Below are 17,639 nucleotides of genomic sequence, written 5' to 3'. Positions count from 1 at the left end.
GTCATCGAGTGGTTTTCATTCCCAGGCAATCACTTAGTGCCTCAGTAATCTTGCCACATGTCCCAAAGCCTCACAATTATCTCTGGAGTGGCTTTTTCTTTTAATTCTGACATGTTCAGCTCTCAAAATGTCAGCAATATCTACATAAGGAAACCTGGAAGAAATGTGTTGGGGAGCTGAACACTGGGCATGCTTAAATAGCAGAATATTTATTTGCCCTCAACCTTGACTGAGTTGCTGTGATTTTAACCAACTATGGTGAAATAATTCTTCACTTAAACAGAAATTAGATGAAGTACAAATAATAATGTATACCTACAGTACACTGAGTAGAAAGCACAGTCAGAAATAAAGAGGTCGGTGAACTTCAGTAGAGAAATCACAGAAGCACTTAATCAGCATCTTAACTTCTACCCCAGCATCAATCTGAAGGCGTTCTCTTGTTGTGTTCAGTCCATTCCTTCCACTGCTTATTTTGTGTTCTGCCTCTCTAGAGAACAGGTTTGTATCCTATGCTTAAATCAAGAAATAAGGTGCTTCTGTGGAGCTGTGCATATCATTTTGGCAGAACTGGTCTGCTGCTTGCATTTGATTGGGCTGTTAACGTGATATGAACCAAGAAGGGGTAAAAGTTGCTTCTTGTACGGTGACTGTTGCATTCATGTCAATTGAAATGTCTACAGGCACTGAAAGGTATGTTTTGTACTAATTTGTATATTAAAAACATATGCCTCAAACACTGAATTTTGTTTGTAATGCATGAAGCTTATCACTGGCTTTTGATTGAGAGCAGCTGCAATAGTAATCAGTTGTTTTGAAAAAATGGAAGACTTCAGGACTGTTGCCCAGTCCCTCCTTCTGGGATGCATCTTTGAAAGTTTTGTATTAAGCAATGTAGAAATATTAAAGAGAAGGAATGGCATTCTCTTTTCTTTGTGAATTTTAAAATAAGAAGACCTATTTTTAGCATGTGGAAGTCTTCCTTGCATTTTTTCTGTACAGATGCTAGGCCAGGAGGAGGTAGAGAATCAACAGAAGGATGCTTTCCAGAGTCAGCAGATTTTTCTATGGGAATATATACGGTTTTTCAGCTGTTCTATGCAATGTAGATTTTCACTTCTCTTTCATTTTGGGAAGCTAAAAACAGCTCGCTGGGGCTTAATTTTTGACTAGGGTGCCATTGAAATTGTGAAATGTGAAATAAGCAGTCTCCCAGAATGAATAAGTGCTGGAGAATCTTTTTTCTCTCTCTGCATACTGCAGTATCTCTGGGAGATTTGATCCCACATTTCAGGGCAGCAGTTTCCTCTTCTCTGGGCTTTCATGCATGAGACCAATACTGTATGAAGATTCATCCCTTTCCTTCAGTATTCCTCATGTGGATTAAAGTTGAATTCTTTTTTACCATTCACTGAGTAAGACTGAGAAATAGAATAGAAGCAGCATCTTTGTGTTAACTCCGCTTTTTCCATACATGCAAAGATCTTTATTTTAAATCATTATTATTTTCAGAATATTTCAGAGTTGGTGCAAATGCTTACAAAAGACTTAACAGAATCAGTCAAAAAAAAAAAAAAAAAAAAAAAAAAAGAATCCAAGCACTATGTAAGAAAGGCTACTTAGTTCTTTTCAGTGCACCTTAGACCTGATCTGCAACACCCTCTGCTGTTGCATCATGAAGTGCTGGGAGGAATATTGTATCCACCAGCTGCATGGTGACCCCACAAAGCAGCAGATAAATCTGGCTGCTTTGTCTGAGGTACTGAGAAGTCTTTCTTCTCTTTGTATGGAAAAGTTTTCCAGAACTTACTTTTTTATCAGATGAACATGCTCAGAGGAGAAAAAATTCAGTAGAGGACGATGCATAGGAGGTCCTTGCAGTCACTCACAGGCTAGTGACTCTCTGTACTAGAGCCTACTTGTTATAGATGAGACACATTTAAACATTTGGATTTATAAATCTGCTTCAAAGAAGAAAATAGTTGAAGAAAGGCAGTTTCCATCCAATACTGCTTTCGTGGATTATATGCAAAGTAAAGCAAAATAGAAAATTGATGGTTGCTATCTCACCAATATCATACTCTAAAAAAAATAAAGAAAATTAAAAAATAAAGAAAATTTTAAAAAACTACTGTAGGTAGTAAAATACTGGATGTACTCAAGTCCATAAAACCATGAGTGCTGCACAGGGTGACCTTTGGATACTTCTGTAGTTGCGCTTGTAAAGCATTCAAGAGACAGTGTGGGAGTTTGGGGTTAAGTCCCTTCTTTTTTCCAAAGTTCGGACCCTTCTCCTTATTACAACTGCTTTGGGTGGGCACCAGCTCACTACAGCTCTCATCCATGCAAACTTCCTATTGTCAGGAGCCCTCAGTGTAGACTGGAGATACTACAAATTGGGAAATACCAAAGCTTTCTTTTTCTCATGTCTATTTTTTTGTTTTAACTGTGCAAACCTTATTAAAGTGTCTTTTGTCTCCTTTTTGCCAGCTGCAGAATTTCTCATCTGACAGCAGTTAAGAACAATTATTAAAAATTTCTTGCTCATTGTCCTCCAAGCAAGAAAACAAAGCCCAGAGCCTTTTTACTGTCCAATATGCTCCACAGCTATTGTTCTGAAGTAAAGGATCGGTAAAACTGTGACTCTATTGATCAGATAGATAGCAGAGTATTGCAGCAAAGAAGTGTAAGTGCACCTGTCTGCCCGTGTATAATGGCAGAGATAACTGTTAAATGTAATGTGACTTAAGTGCATTTGTTGGTGACACCTGTGATGTATTCCATTATGTTTTGCATAAGCTGACAAGAGGAGACTGTGAAGGTAGGAATTTTAGTGTCTGAGGACATGAGAAGAATAATTTCCTCCAATGCATTAATAAAATGTTGCCCTGAGGAAATCCAGTTGCTGAATATTTTGACGTGTGTTTTATAACAGTATGCAACACTGTGAAAGCTTTTGTTGTGCTGAAGCTTAAAATGGAATCTTTTAATCTTGTAGCATTCTTCAGTGCTGCAGGGTTCCTACTTCTTTTTCCTTTTCTACTCTTCTTGATATTAGGTATCTTGTTAATGTTGATGTCAAATCAAGCTGTTCTTGTAGTGGTTATCTTGCCCAAAGTAGTAAACATCTTCTAGCTTGAAAGCGACAACAGCTTTTGACAAGACATCAAAAGTAGGGGAGGATAGTGAAATAGATAGATAGATAGGTAACTTTGTTTATTACGTTTCTTTGCTATCATGCTAAAAGTTGCTCACTGTTCTGCCTGCCTTTTTTTTTTTTTTTCTGCCAGCATTGGAGCAGAGAGGGTCCAATTGCATAACCTTGGATTAATTTTACTTCAGAATTTGAAAGTATTTCTTTGGCCTGAAATAGCTACAGAATAACTTTACATGCAGAATCTCTCCTTACTCTCAGAAGCACAACTGAAGGAAAAATAACTGGTCAGACCTGTTCATTTTTGCAGGTTATACCTCACTTCCGTGGCCTAGCTGATAGTCAGAAAGAAGAAAGATTGAAAGTCAGAAGGAGAAAGATTGAAAGAAATCTTATGGAAGGAGCCAGTGCTTCTTGTGCAGTATCTCTGAACAGCCATCATCTTATATTCTGCCTTTGTTCAGTACAAAATGAAACTGAATTAAGAGAAAAATAGAACAAGCGATCTGCAGCTTCTAAATTCTGCCTACTTCTAGTGAACCATATTTGCTGGAGAGGACAGAGCTGGCAATGCCGAGTGGAAAGAAAAGTAGAAATTCTCTCATCTCTTGTGCATAAATGCACAATCTTTCTCTCACCTACAAACACTTTGCTCTTGATGTGAGAGGAAGAACAGATGAGATGAGATCAAATTTAAATTCTCAAATTCCTTGGATCATTTCTTTGCATCTCTTGTTTTCTTAAAACAGAACTTGGGAAAACTTGAAATCTTCAGAGTCTTCTTTTGCCTTTCCCTGTAAAACAGCTTTCTGCTTTCCCTAAAATTATTTAGGGAGCAAGTCTCAGGAGCAGTCACGCTGTGTGGAAGTTTTCAGTAGAAAAGGAAAGTCCTGAACTGTGTGTGGAAGTAAAATATGAAATTGGCCTCAGGAAATAGCTAGCTGTATAATGCTTTGGTGGCAGATTCCCATCCATTATGTGCAAGCAAACAGTTGTGTATCTGGCTTTAAAAGTTTTGTCCAGAAGGTGGTGTAATCTCCCTGCTTTTTTCAGATTTTGAGGGAAGCTGAACACTGTGCCAATGGTAATAGCACATGTGAGTTTACATTCTGTCTGGGTGGTGTTTTCTTCTTTATCTCCCAACATCCTGTTCTGAAAATACAAATAGGAATGTGAACAGGCTATCTATGTCCTCAGTCTCTGAACTTTCAGAATTATCCAGAAGAATGCTTTAAAACAATGAGTATGTGAGAACAGGCAGTTTATACTCTATGCAGAGTGTTTAATTCTGTTATTATTTACTGTATTATGAAACAAATTCCCTTTTCTTTGTGTGCAAGCAAGATAGGAAAGGGAAGGAGTAACAGCATGTATCCCCAGAGGAAGTTTATTTGCCGTTTTGTCAATAGCACCTCGGACAGTCTACACAAAAACTGTGCTCCTTGGCTTGTTTTATAAAACCAAAGGTAGTGTCAAAAGCTGTAAGTATTACTTAACTCTTAAGCCATGAAAATAAATTTTAGAGTGAAGGATAAAAACAAGCTGCCTGATCTTGAGATGCCTTGAAGTTAGTGAATGCAGCAATCAGTGATAAGGACAATCAGTGGAAACACTCTTTCTTTTTCCAGTTCCATATTAGGAAAATATGTTCTTTTCTGACTTTCAGAGTATTCAAATCCCTTTGTGAATAAACTGAGCTGTTTTAAGAATAGGAACTCTTGGAAAGATTTGAGCACTTCTGAGCTTTCTCATGACTCTCTTTTACAGGAGAGCATCTAGATCTTTTGGAGATTCATCTCAGAATCTCAGCATCTCTATGGCAAGTACTGCAGGAAAGATTGGCAGCTTATAACAGCTGTGGGGTTTTTTTTATTCTGCTCAGAAAGGTGTGGCAATCACAGAACATGCATGTATTATATGGGAAACAAAACTGTGGCACTGAAAGATTTATCCAGGATAGTTTAAATCCTAATTTTCAGATGTGAGCAACACTGAAGTTGAATTTGGTAAGGCTTTACAAGCCCACAGGGAGCTTGTAGGTATCAAGATCAAGTCTGCTTTATTTACTGTTCCCTGCAAACATGTGTTTATTGGATTAGAGATGGTCCATATGTGCACTGTTATGCAGGAGAACATCTAGCAAGGCTGGATTTGGCTCTGATCAGCCTGGTCTGGTGGTTGGTGACCCTGTCCATGGCAGGGGTGTTGAAACTAGATGATCTTTGAGGTCCTTTCCAACCCAGGCCATTCTGTGATTTGCCTATAATTGCATCATCTCACCCAAAATGAATGATGCCTTTTGAGAAAAAGAGTGAAGTACTTGTGAGCCTGACAAGACTAGGGCTCTCATCCAGGGTAAATCTGCTCCCTGAGTTTAGAGTACAGGGAAGTGAAACACAGGTCTATCTGCCAAAATTATTGCTATGGTTTGCCTTTCTCCTGAAGTGAAGATGTGATGGGAGGTGAAGTCCCTGTTCCCTTGGATCATCTTCTGAAAAACCTCAATCAAATGTTGCGCTTCTGCGCAAGTTTCTGATCATGTGAGCTCATAGAAGCTGTGACAACCTACAAGGTATTGTAGAAATATGCTAAGTGTTACATAGAATTATAGAAATTTTTTATAGAAATATAGAAATTTTTTTCTTTTTTTTTTTTTTTGTGGGCTACAATACATGTTAGCTTGCATTAATACTGCAGCTTGGGCATTAAGTTTAGTTCTAGTAGAAAAGGATTTCCTTGAGAGGCTGCATCGTTGTTTTTTTTCGTACTTTAATTGTTAGTTCTCTCTGGAAACTCTGTTTCTTTGGCATTGTCTTCCCTTGATACACAGTCCTCACTGGATGCTGTGTATCCTTGCTGCTGCTGTTTGAATATGTGGTTCTTTATGAACTTTTTCAGAGACAAGCCTATACATCTCTGATTTGTGTTCAGAACTTCAGCTTGTGCTTTGCAGTCTGCAACACTGTTCCTCTCCATTACCTTTTTCATAATGGTTACCAGTTGGCAAAGCTAGAAGTCAGATGCTTTATTTTTTTAATACTGTTGTCAAAGTCTCTCCACCATGAACTGAGTTTTCTCTGTTAAATTTTCTGCATAATACACTTATACTTGTAGCATTATGAAAGCAAGACCACTTCCAGCTTCATCTTCATTGTGTAGTGCATTTCCAAAAGTCTTCAGCCTCCAGATTCTGCATTTTGTTCCACATCTTCAAGATTCTTGCATTGTTTCAATTTCCCTTTATCGGACCTATTGATGGGCTGTCTGGTTTTGGATTAAACCAACACAGATGTAATTTCATATTTTCTTGAAGTAAAAACAAAACATATTTGTGGTCTTAATCACAAGGGGTGAGTCATCCAAACCCTTGCATCCTATATGCCAAGAATTCATGTGCATTCTCTTGTGTCAGAAGGGTTGATGCTGGTGTCTTATAAGAAACTGTAACATTTATCTAATGAGCGTATCAGTCACTAAAGATGTCAAAGATTTGTAACAGTGCTCCTGTTATTCATCCAAGGTTAATTCCCTGATGCATCTTCACAGTATTTCCTGCCTCGAGTATAAAGAGATGGGCAAGCAGCATTGTTAGAGCTCTGGTACAGAGGGAATGCTGCCTTCACATAACAGCATTAGGAATGTCTTGTAAATAGTCCAAGGTCACTGATGACAGAATGGCAGAATTTTTTTTATGACCGACAATTAAAGCTTGCAGTGATGGTTCATTCCTTCTTCACTAACTTACAAATAAAATCACAAATGCTATTTTAATCAATAAAATTCCACTTATACCTCCGTTATTATGTATGCTTTGAAGTAACATTTGAGTAAAAAATGATAATAGTAACACTATGCAAATGGCTTCTTTAACAACTTTGACCTCTCTTCAGACAGTATAAGGCATAGTGGACAGGACGGATGGCTGAATTTCAGTTAATGGGCCTGCTTCAGCTCTAGTACGTTTTCACAGGTCTTCATTTCACCTATATGGGAACAACCAAGCTCCCTGAGGTGGAATAGGAAAAAGTCGTGTTAGTAATGTATCTTTGTAACAACTTAGAATTTGGCATGATTAAGACTCTGTGCCACAGTACATGTTCAGGCAGTGTTTGGAGAGAAATATGTTCAACTGAAAATTGAGCATATCTGACATGGAAGAAACAGCAGCAGTGTGGGATAGTCCCGAGCTGACAATTCAGTCTGCTTTCAGAAGCATAAGCCTTTCAGTATTCAAAGTAGGCTGTTGTAATTTACCTTTCAAACTGATCATAAGACCTGTCCATTGTAACAGCAATAGAGTAGGTTATGTTAAATTGATTGTTCTCATCCCCAAGACATCTTGTAAGAGCAATGTAAGTAGCATCAGAAAGTATCTTTGGTGGTTCTGAAATGTCATGGAAAGTATTAGAGGTAAAGTAAATATGAAAAAGAAATTTAATTAGCGAGATTTTACCTGTATTTATTTTACAGGGAAGATGAATAGCCATTCCTAGAGAATTATGTTGGGTTTTCACATAAACATAGCAATTTATAATAGGTTTTGCAGTGATAAAAAAATGATTTGCTGTAATAATTAAAATGAGGAAAACACAAAGGAGCATGAATTCTGACAGTGAGGCTCTTTCTTGCATACAGCTTGCTAAAGGCGTTGAAGCTAATACCAAAAGTTATTTTCAGCCATGTCTGAGCTAAAAGATCTGAGCTGGGGAGGGAGGCATTGGGTACTGGGGGAGTTGACAGGCACACTCAAGGGTGAAAAGGCTATAATAGAAAAGGTTCTTGCCTATCCTGTGGGTAAAGCAGATTGAAGTGTTAGTATAAGGAGATTTAGAACAAATCAATAAATGATAGTAAGTGTCAAGTGCTTGCTAAGTTGTGAGGTGTGACCCCTTCCCCACCTGTGTCCTGTGTATCTCTAAAGAGATTAATTATGGTAGAGGTCATAGTGGGCGTCCTCCAGTCATCTGAAGACCTCTAGGTCTCCTTAAGACTTCTCTAATTGCTATTAGGGGAAAAAAAAAGAAAAAGAAAAAAAAATAGTTATTGGTCCTTAATTACAGTTATAGGAATTAAAAGTAAGGAAATGTGTTAGCAGAGTAGCTCTCAGCTGCTACACGTTTCTTTTGTTCTGTCTCCCAGCCATCACTCCTGAGGGGATAATCTGCTCACTTGAGCATAATTTCACACCATTCCTGTGAACCTTCAGAGCCCCATTGCTGAAGGCTTTCTTGGATTTTGTGCTCCCAACTTCCTTTCTCAGCTGGAATTTCCCAGCCTTTTTGACCTGCCCATCTTGAAAATTTACTTTCCAAGAAGCTGTACAAGAGAAGAGGCTTTTACTAAATGTGGCTTGAAGGATTCCATTTTTCTTCTTTTTCTCTGCTCTTGGGGACAAATCACAAATTTATAAATGTAGTAGCAAAGAGCATCTTTGAGAGAGGGAAGATGAGACTACTGCTCTCTGGTCTCATCTTCCCTCTCACTCCTTTCTCCTGAATTGTGATCTTACTGTATTCTTTAATTAGTGTGCACTTTCCAGTTGGGCTGCTTTTTTCTATCCGCAATGTTTGCACAATGGTTGCTGCACTTTAAAAATCTCATCAGCTATATTGTAAGAATAGAAGGTAGTTAACATTACTCTAGGGGCTGCGATGATGATCTGAACAGCTACAGGTAAAAGAATCCCATTTAGCTGTAATAAGAAATGGGACTCTTAGACATTTGAGAAAAGTCAGTACGACTCTTTTTAGAGACTTGAAGATCAGCTATTTCCTTGAAGGAGTCAGCAAGTACATGGATATGAGATGATACAAGTTTGATTTTCAGCAGGATCTTGTCCAAAACCTGTTCAGAACTGTAAGTTGTTCAGGTATTATTTAAAAAAAAAAAAAAAAAGTGTTTCTGAAAGATAAAATTAGTTAAACTGATAGGCATTAATTGTTTGGTAGCCTCCCCTTACTTCAAAAAGAGTGGAGTCCTGCAGAAATTCTGCTAAAGTCTGGGATAAATTTTCACTTAAAAAATGAGAATGAGGTGAGAGAGGTCACTGCCAATATGAAATTGCCAGGAAGCAACAAGAACAGCCCTGAAGTATTTCAGTAATTGTAACAAAGTAAGTAGTGTATTAAAATTCAGCTTATGTGCCGTTCAGGGGGTCTGACCTCAGCACTCAGGCTGCAGTCCACTCATCTGCTGGGTCATGGTTTGCCTTCAGATCTTCTGAAAAGTGCGTAGATTGTCAGATGGCTGTGGGTTGTATTTTTTTCTGGATAGGGAAGCAGTCTCCTACAGATTGCCCTAGCCACTAGACAGCAGCATTTCTAGGGCAAAGAAATTTTTTTATGTGAAGGGAGATCAATCCATTTGACGTACTCAATTTACGGCTCCATTTTTCCTGATGGTAGAAAGTAGTGATTTAGGACAGGTAAGCTGAATTCTGGCTAAATCCTAAGAGCAACTGATGGGAAGACATCCACATTTGAGGTGTAGCAGTGCAGGGAGCTCATACAGCTGTAGTTCTGATCTGTCTTTAGTTGTAGATATTTAAGGAGCATCTGCTCTAATTTATCAGTCCTTTTTCCAGCCTGTGTTCAGGGTCGATAAAAGATGTTCTTTAGGTTCACTGTAGGATGACGGTGAAGCCTAACAAAGGCAGTTTTCTGTAGAAACATCATTTTCCAGATAGACTTACCAGGGAAAGAAAGAAACTGTTGAGATGGGCTCTGGTTTTCTAGCAGTGAGCAGCAGCTGTTTTGGTAGCAGTAGCAGCAGCTCATATAACAAATGTTTCATGATGAATGCAAACAAAAGCCAGCCCTGAAATTCCAGCTCCACTATGTACACATAAAATATAAAACCAGTTCAAAATAACATAACTACTCAACTTAAGGGATTTTTCCCCCCTCTAAATAAAATCCATATGAGCATTAGTGTTTGGTCTGCTTGGTTCTCCAGGGCTCATCCAGCAAACAGTTTTATCGTATAGGCTGAGGGCAAAATGTGAGCATAAAAACAGACCAATAAGAAAATATCTTATAAAGAAATGCACGTGCAAAGAGGTGTGTGGTTTGGGGGGAAAATACCAAACATGCTTACTCAAATGAAATTACTGCTGATGCTTATGAGTCGTCTGAATTCACTTGCCTCCAAAGTTGGTCTTGGAGGAATTTCTTCATGAACCTCCATGCAATTTGATTTCTGAAGATGACTTGTGGTTTTAAAGGCATCTTCATGTCAGAAGAATGTTTTGCCCTCTAGCATGAATGTCTTTCCAGGCAGCTAGTGGGAGTATTTCTGGGGAATGCAAGTTGCTGCTGAGTGCATGCTCAGGGGAAATGAGGGTACGGAAGAGAAAGAGAAGAAGTATAATTGAAGACTCGGGAGAAATAAAAGATCTATCCAGGGGGCAGTGCTTTAAATAGCCATCAAGTAAACCCAAGCATTTATCTATCCTTCCCAGCTTTGCTGCTTGATGAATATCTGGAGCAGCATCTGTTGTCTGTCCATGTGCGTGCTCCTGCTCAGTTCTCAGGCCCTGAAATATTCCCTTTTCACAGTCAATTTGCTTTCCCTAGGGCTTTCTGTGATTCCTCCATTCTAGCTTCCCTGTTACTATTGAATTAACTTAGCCCTGTGCATCTGCCATGAGAAGAAACTTCACGTCCTGCCAGGTCAGTGATAAAATAATATATCCTGATCCTATGGCTTCTGTGGTATGATTCCATCTAACACCTTTTGTGTAGTGAGAATGTTGAGTCGATAATTATAGTGGTCTGTCTATTCCATAGCTTTTCTCCTAATTGAGTTTTGAAGGGTACACAAACCTGTTGTATTACTGTGCAGTGAATCGTTGTACTATGAATACCTACATACCCCTAAATCATTGTGAGTATTACATCTTTGGTGCTACAGAACATGCAAATGCAGGGCTTGGAACTAAGAATGCATACTTAACTTGTTTTTTCCACTCCTGCTTTTTACTGGTTTGACTCATTTACAAACAGTCTGCTATGTTACTGAATGTCTTATTTTTCACAGAAGGAAAAGGAGGCAAAGAGAGGGATAACAAGCACTGCTAGCAAAAAAAGAACAGAGGGAGGTTATTTGTTTGTTTCTATCCATGAAGAAATGCTAGGCTATTGGGAACACAGTGCATTATGAGGAAAATGTCACTGAGATGAGATTGATTAAAAAAAAAAATGTAAAAGCCACAAAAGCAGTGGCCTTTTCTCAGTATGTTAGAAGCTAGAGTTCAGTTTTGACACAAGCAGTGGAAAAACTGCTTTTCAATCACTTATTTAATATTTGCCTTCTACTTTCTTTTTATTTCCTTCACTTTTATTGTGCTCTTCAATTTAGCATCCTACTTACTACTTTTTATTTCTGGTCTTTTTTCTCTCTTTCCTCCCAACTTCTCTATCCTCACAATTACAGATCAGATCACTTTTCGATACATAGTAAATATCAGCTGATGTCAGAAGTTGCTTAGGTATCTTAGAAATAAGATTACTGCTTGAATGAAGTATTGGTCACTGACAGCATGTCATTACTTCTGAGGTATTCATACAGCCATGCTTAGACAGTTAGACTCATTTGCAGTACTGAATGGATGTTTCTCTATGAAACTCCTATTGGTTTTCCCTAGACATTCAGGCATTCAGGTGAATTTTTCCAGACTGTTAGGTATTCCTGTCCTTCCTCCAAGAAGTATGGTCACCTCCCAATGGCTTTTCTAACCCATCATAAAATTAATGCCTCTTTTTGTAGCTTTTGTATTAAATTAATTAGTTATTTTCAGCTTCTTTTTTTATCAATAAAGAGAAATGTTGACTTAATTTTAGGATGAAAGGCCTTGCTCTTTCACCACTTCTATAGAATACTAAGAGGGTAGCTCAGCTGTAGGTAGACATCTGACTTTGGTCAGACAAAGCTCACTTTCAGGGCTTGCAAATAACCATGTAGACATTTCCTAGCTTTCCATTGAAGTCACTGTCACAGAGCTGTGTGGATTCCCACAGCATGTGTTGCATTGTGGAAGGATAGCGGGGACTCAGTAGGCAAGAGGTAAGAATATTTCTCACTTGTGCTGTGCAGTAGTGTAATTGAGTGCAGATGGATGCTGTCAAGGAGCTTGCATTTAGTAGTGGTTCTAGAAGCAAGAAAGAAGTATGCGTATAAAAACAGTGTATGTTGTGTGCCTTACTAGTGTTCTTGCCTATCCAATAGATCCATACACCAGTGAGTGCTATTTTGGGCTTTTGGAGGATGGGGGAGGATTGTCTGGGCGGATTTTAGTTTTATTTCTGTTTCATTTTTTTTACAGCACTTTGGTAGTATTTTTTACTGGAGTGTTTCCAACAACAAAGTCTATGTCCTGGTTCCCTCTGTGGCAAACAAATGCAGTAGAAGCCCAGGATTTCTTTACCAAAAGCCAACCTGGTTGATGAAGATCTATTCCAGTAAAATATTGAGAATTCCCTGCATGCAGACAAAAGCAGCTGCTAGAAGAGTGCCTGAAGAGAATGAAATGCAGAAAATGGGAAATCTAAGGAAGAAGTTTGGGCAGTAAAACTGTGAAGGGATTGTGAAGAGGGCACAGCAGGCTGGGCCAACTGGAGCAGGAGACAATGATCAAACAAACTGCTCAGATATTTGGCAGCGAGGTAGTTTGACCATCTGCCTGCCCCATGTTTTTGTCATGGTGTTTTTTATTTGATAGAGCCACATGTCAAGTGTGTCTTTGGTTTTGCCCTGTTCACAACTCAGTTTTCACTGCTTGAGAAGACATCAGTTTGCTTTCCTGCACTGAATCCTAGTTCATAGGGACTATTGTTTGTCCAGTTTCACCATAAAAGTATCGGGCAGTAGTGATTTATGTCTTCCTTGGGGCAATTGTTTCAGAATTTCTGGATCTTTCAGGTGGATTTTGTTTGTTTTCTCCGAATTCTTACCTTAAGCATTCCCATTCTGAATTTAGCGCTGTCAGATGTAGTGGTAAGTTCTGAGTGCCAGTTAAATACCGTTAAGGACAGAATGTAAGATGGAAATCCAGGATGCCAAAGAACACTTTGAAGAGGTCATGGTCTTTCCTGTTTTGAGGTACTTAGTTTAGCCCACAATTCTGTGTTAAACTAATTGATTTTCTTTACAGATCCGGAGAGATGCTTAATGCTAGGGAACGTACAATCTTTTTAAGTGCAGTGAAACGGATTTCTCTTGTTCAGATTATTTTGTTTATTTAAAAATGGCAGATTGATCTTTCCAGTCAGCATGGTAAAAAAGGGTGAAATGAGTGCTGTTTGTGTTCAAGCACTTGACAGAAAGACATTATCCTGAACAGGATCGTGACATACATGTATATACATCCTGTTATACTAAGAACAGCTTCTGTGGGATGGCAAACCCCTTTATAGTCAATCATTTCCAGCTCTTATATGCTGAAAATAACAGGTACAAATTGCAGCTTGTACAACTTTGCCTGTTTGTTTCAGCTATGCCAGCACAAATGGCTGAGAGCAGAAAGCCTCTGTCTTCTTAAACACTTGCAAACAGCTTACCAAAATGTCAGCCCTGCTCATCTAGAATTTTTAATAACAGAACAGCAATGAAACTGAAAAGCATATTTTTCTGTATATCGAATTTCAGTATTTGCTTGGCACTGCTTTCTGCTGCTTGTGGAACATGGCTTGTGGTCCCCTGGTAAGTTCCAGTGCTTTTTGCAGTTGCGGAATACGTTACTTAGCCTATTTTAAGGACAGACTCAAGTTGGTGAAAAGTTCTGCTTTGAACTGATGAAAGTTATTTTCCTTGGTGCATGTTTCTGCAAGCTTCTTGTAGAAATCAGTGGCTTGAGTTCTTGCTAAATTCAACTGTTCAATCCACAGGCTGTTTTCTGTTATCCTTTCAAGCCGCGTCTTGGTGTACATCCCACTTCTTCAACAGATTTTATTTTAACAGAAACGAAAATTTACAGCCTAGACACTTTGTATCTCATGCACAGAAAGAGAAGAACTCCAAGACCCACACATCTTTACAGAATGTGTGTGCATATGTGAGCAATTCTATGAAGACAGGGCACTTGATACATTCATGTATTTTATTGGCAATTGGAAATGCCAGCCAAACGTTTTGGTTTCAGAGCAGTGGCAGAACTTACACAGATTGTCATTAAAATCAAAGGAAGAATCTAGTGCAGTTTTCATAAGTCAGAGCAGTCAGACTGCATAATTGAGGACAAAAGAAGTACAACAAAAGTGTTTTGATAAACAGATGTTGGACACTTTAAAGCATTGAAACTCAGTTTAATTTTTCCCATGATACATAAATAGTCCTTTCACATCCTTCAGCCTCGTGGTTTTTCATTTCCCGCTGTTACTCAGAGCAAATGAAAAAAAAAATGTAGCTATGTTTATGAGGACTCTATATTTGCTCATTTAAGGGGTTTTCATTTCTTCAATAAATGCACTTAACAAAATTAAATGCTTTAGGAATACGCCAGAAATGCTGTCAACCACCGTGGCAAGCAGATGGAGGAAATGTTAACTGAACGTGACGTACCTGGGCTGCCGTGTTTGTTCAGAGACTGGTGGCCATAGCCACTGGCCATACCAGTGAGGAATATATCTTTAAGAGAGCTCAGAGTCACAATTTCATATCCCCAACACATATAGGAAAACTTGGCCTCCATTTAGATGCTGAACTGGGGACTTTAAAAGTGTTCTGAGACCCACATACTCAATGGTTATACACACATTCATGTCCAACAGAGTGCTGTGCCTGTGTCAAAGCACAGGCCTTATGGCCCTTTTGGCACATGTAAGTGCACGTACGCAAGCCAGTGCGGTAGGTGCCCCCTCCGTATAAACTTAGTCCAGGTCTCCTGGAGACAAATTTTTGGGGTTTGGACAGGCCGTGACATGACTCTCATCATTTTTTTTCCATTGTTTTGGTTGCTATGGAAACCATGAATCTCAGATATCTTAAGTTTGTTTTCCATAGAACTTCATTAAAATGAAAAGAATATGGTGCATTCTACTCTGTTTGCAGATTTTAAAAAGGTGATCCTTTACGGTTTCAGGGTTTTCTTGGTCTGTTTGGCACGAGTGAAATCTAGGCATTTATTCTTCTATTAAGTTTAACAAATTGAGTAGAATTTCATCGATTCAGAATCTAGTAAAGAAGAGAATTTTTATTAGTTTTTAGGAAAAAAAATAAAAGATCTGTATTTTTGAGGATTAGCTGTTGAAAATGGCCATTGAAGTATTGTTTTATTTTTTAATTCTATCTTAATTTTATTTAATCTTTTTTATTTTTTTCTGTGTTACTTTACTAGATTAATTAGATTTATTTGTAGATAATACTCTTTCTTTTAGGATTAGCCATGGAGTTGAAGAAATCTCTTGTGTTGAACTGCTTTTGTTTTTAAAGTAAAGGAAATATTCTCAGCCAACACTTTGGGACAGCAGTGGTTCAAATCTATGGTATAGGCACATTGGTTATCACTTCTGACTCTTAACTCCTTCAAATTTCTTAAAATATTTATATAATGGGTGTTTTTCTTTAACTACAAATTTCTGCATTTTCATTAATTATTTGTAGCTCTGGTCCCATCCTCTTGAAAAGAATCTGTGAGAACTAGAAAAGGTACAGAGCGGGAGCCAGAGATGGTCAGAGATGCAATGAGTGACTTTCACAGGAACAGAAATTTCCTAAAGTGGGACCTCTGATTTTGGAAAACAGACAATCACAGGGAGGATATGCTATGTAGAAACAAAAAATGAACTGTGCAGAGAGATTGCTGAATTTCTCAGGGAAATCATGATTTCTCAGGGAAAATCAATTTTGAAAGAATTTAAATAGGCACAGAAGGTTGAATTATTTTGGTTGTTTTCTTTTTAGCCAACAGATAGTACCACCTTCAGAGATTGGTGACTTAACCACTTCCCTGGGCAGCCTGTTTCAGCTCCTGGCCACTCCTTTGGAGAAGAAATTTTTTGTAATATCCAAGCTGAACTTCCCCTGTGGTGCAACTTGAAGCCTTTCCCTCTAGTTCTGTCACTGGCTGTGTGGGAGAAGAGGCCAAGCCCCACCTTGCCATAACCACAGGTAGTTATAGAGAGCTATAATGTCTCCCCTGAGCCTCCTCTTCTCCCAGTTCCCTCAGCCACTCCTCATAAGACCTGTGCTCCAGACCCCCTAGCAGTTTTGTTGCCCTTCTTTGGACATGCTTGCAGGGCCCCAGTGCATTTCTTGTAGTGAGGAACCCAAAACTGAACACAGTATTCGAGGTGTGGCCTCACCAGAGCTGAGTATATGGAGACCATTGCTTCCGTTCTCCTGCTGGCAACACTGTTTCTCATACAAATCAGGATGCCATTGGCCTTCTTAGCCACCTGGGCATGCTGCTGGTTCGTATTCAACCAAGCCTCAACAAACACCCCCAGTCCGTTTCTTCCACACAGTCTTCCAGCAACTCCATTCCAAGTCTGTAGCATTGCCCAGGATTGCTGCAGCCAAAGTGCGGGACCTGGCACTTTGTCTTACTAAACTTCATCCCATTGGCCTCAGCCCAGCGACCCATCCTGTCCTGATCCTTCTGTAGGACATTTCCTATCCCCAGCAGATTGACATTTCCTCCCAACTTGGTATCATCTGCAGACTTACTGAGAGTGCACTCAGTTCCTCATCCAAATAGTCAGTGAAGATGTTAAACAGGAGGGGCCCCAATACCAGCCCCTGGGGAAAAGCGTTGGTTTCCAGTCACTAGCTGATTTCAATTCCATTCACCACCACTTTCTGGGCCCAGCCCTCCAGTTGGTTCTTTCCCCAGCAAGGAGTGTATCTGTCCAAGCCACAGGCTGCCAGCTTCTCCAGGAGAACACTGTGGGAGACAGTGTCAAAGACTTGGCTGAAATCTAGGTAGGCTACATCAACAGTCTCTTCCTTGTATATCAGGCGGGTCACTCGATCATAGAAGGAGATCAGGTTGGTCAAGCAGGACCTGCCTTTCATGAACCCCTGCTAGCTGGGTGTGATGCCCCTTGGTTTTCCCCCACACATGCCTTGTCATCTCACTCAAGACGATTTGCAAAATCCAGTAGGAACTCGGGTCAGTGTGAATTCCTCAGATAGCTGAATGCTTGATTTGTTCATCTCTGAGACTCTTTGGTAGGTGCATGGAAATTTCTGCTGTCTTTTTATGAGGATGTTCGCCCTTCACACAAGTGTGGGCAAGCACAGAGGGAGAGTGGTTTGCTTTAGGGCTTCCTGAAAAGAAGAGAGATGCATTGTTTCTGGTTTGTAATAACCCCAAGGGACACAAAGACCTTGGCAACCTCATAGCTTCAGCCCTGCTGAAACATTTCACTTTGCCTTCTAGTCTGAGAGGTAGGGAGTCAAGACATTCCCTCCTTGGGAAAGGCATGGAGTGAATTGCATTAGCCACACTAGGAGATTACTCTTCTCCCTCAGGACCTTCAGTTAATAT

General features: G+C 39.3%; 1 protein-coding gene across 4 annotated transcripts in view; it reads left to right on the top strand.

Annotated features, from left to right (window-relative positions):
• Positions 1-17,639, top strand: part of UST (uronyl 2-sulfotransferase) — a 157,420-nt gene that overhangs the window by 122,192 nt on the left and 17,589 nt on the right. The window lies entirely within an intron of this gene.

This window comes from Tympanuchus pallidicinctus, unplaced genomic scaffold (assembly GCF_026119805.1).
Source record: "Tympanuchus pallidicinctus isolate F22 unplaced genomic scaffold, pur_lepc_1.0 scaffold1, whole genome shotgun sequence".
Lineage (NCBI taxonomy): Eukaryota > Metazoa > Chordata > Aves > Galliformes > Phasianidae > Tympanuchus > Tympanuchus pallidicinctus.
This window is presented reverse-complemented; position numbering and strand designations above follow the sequence as displayed.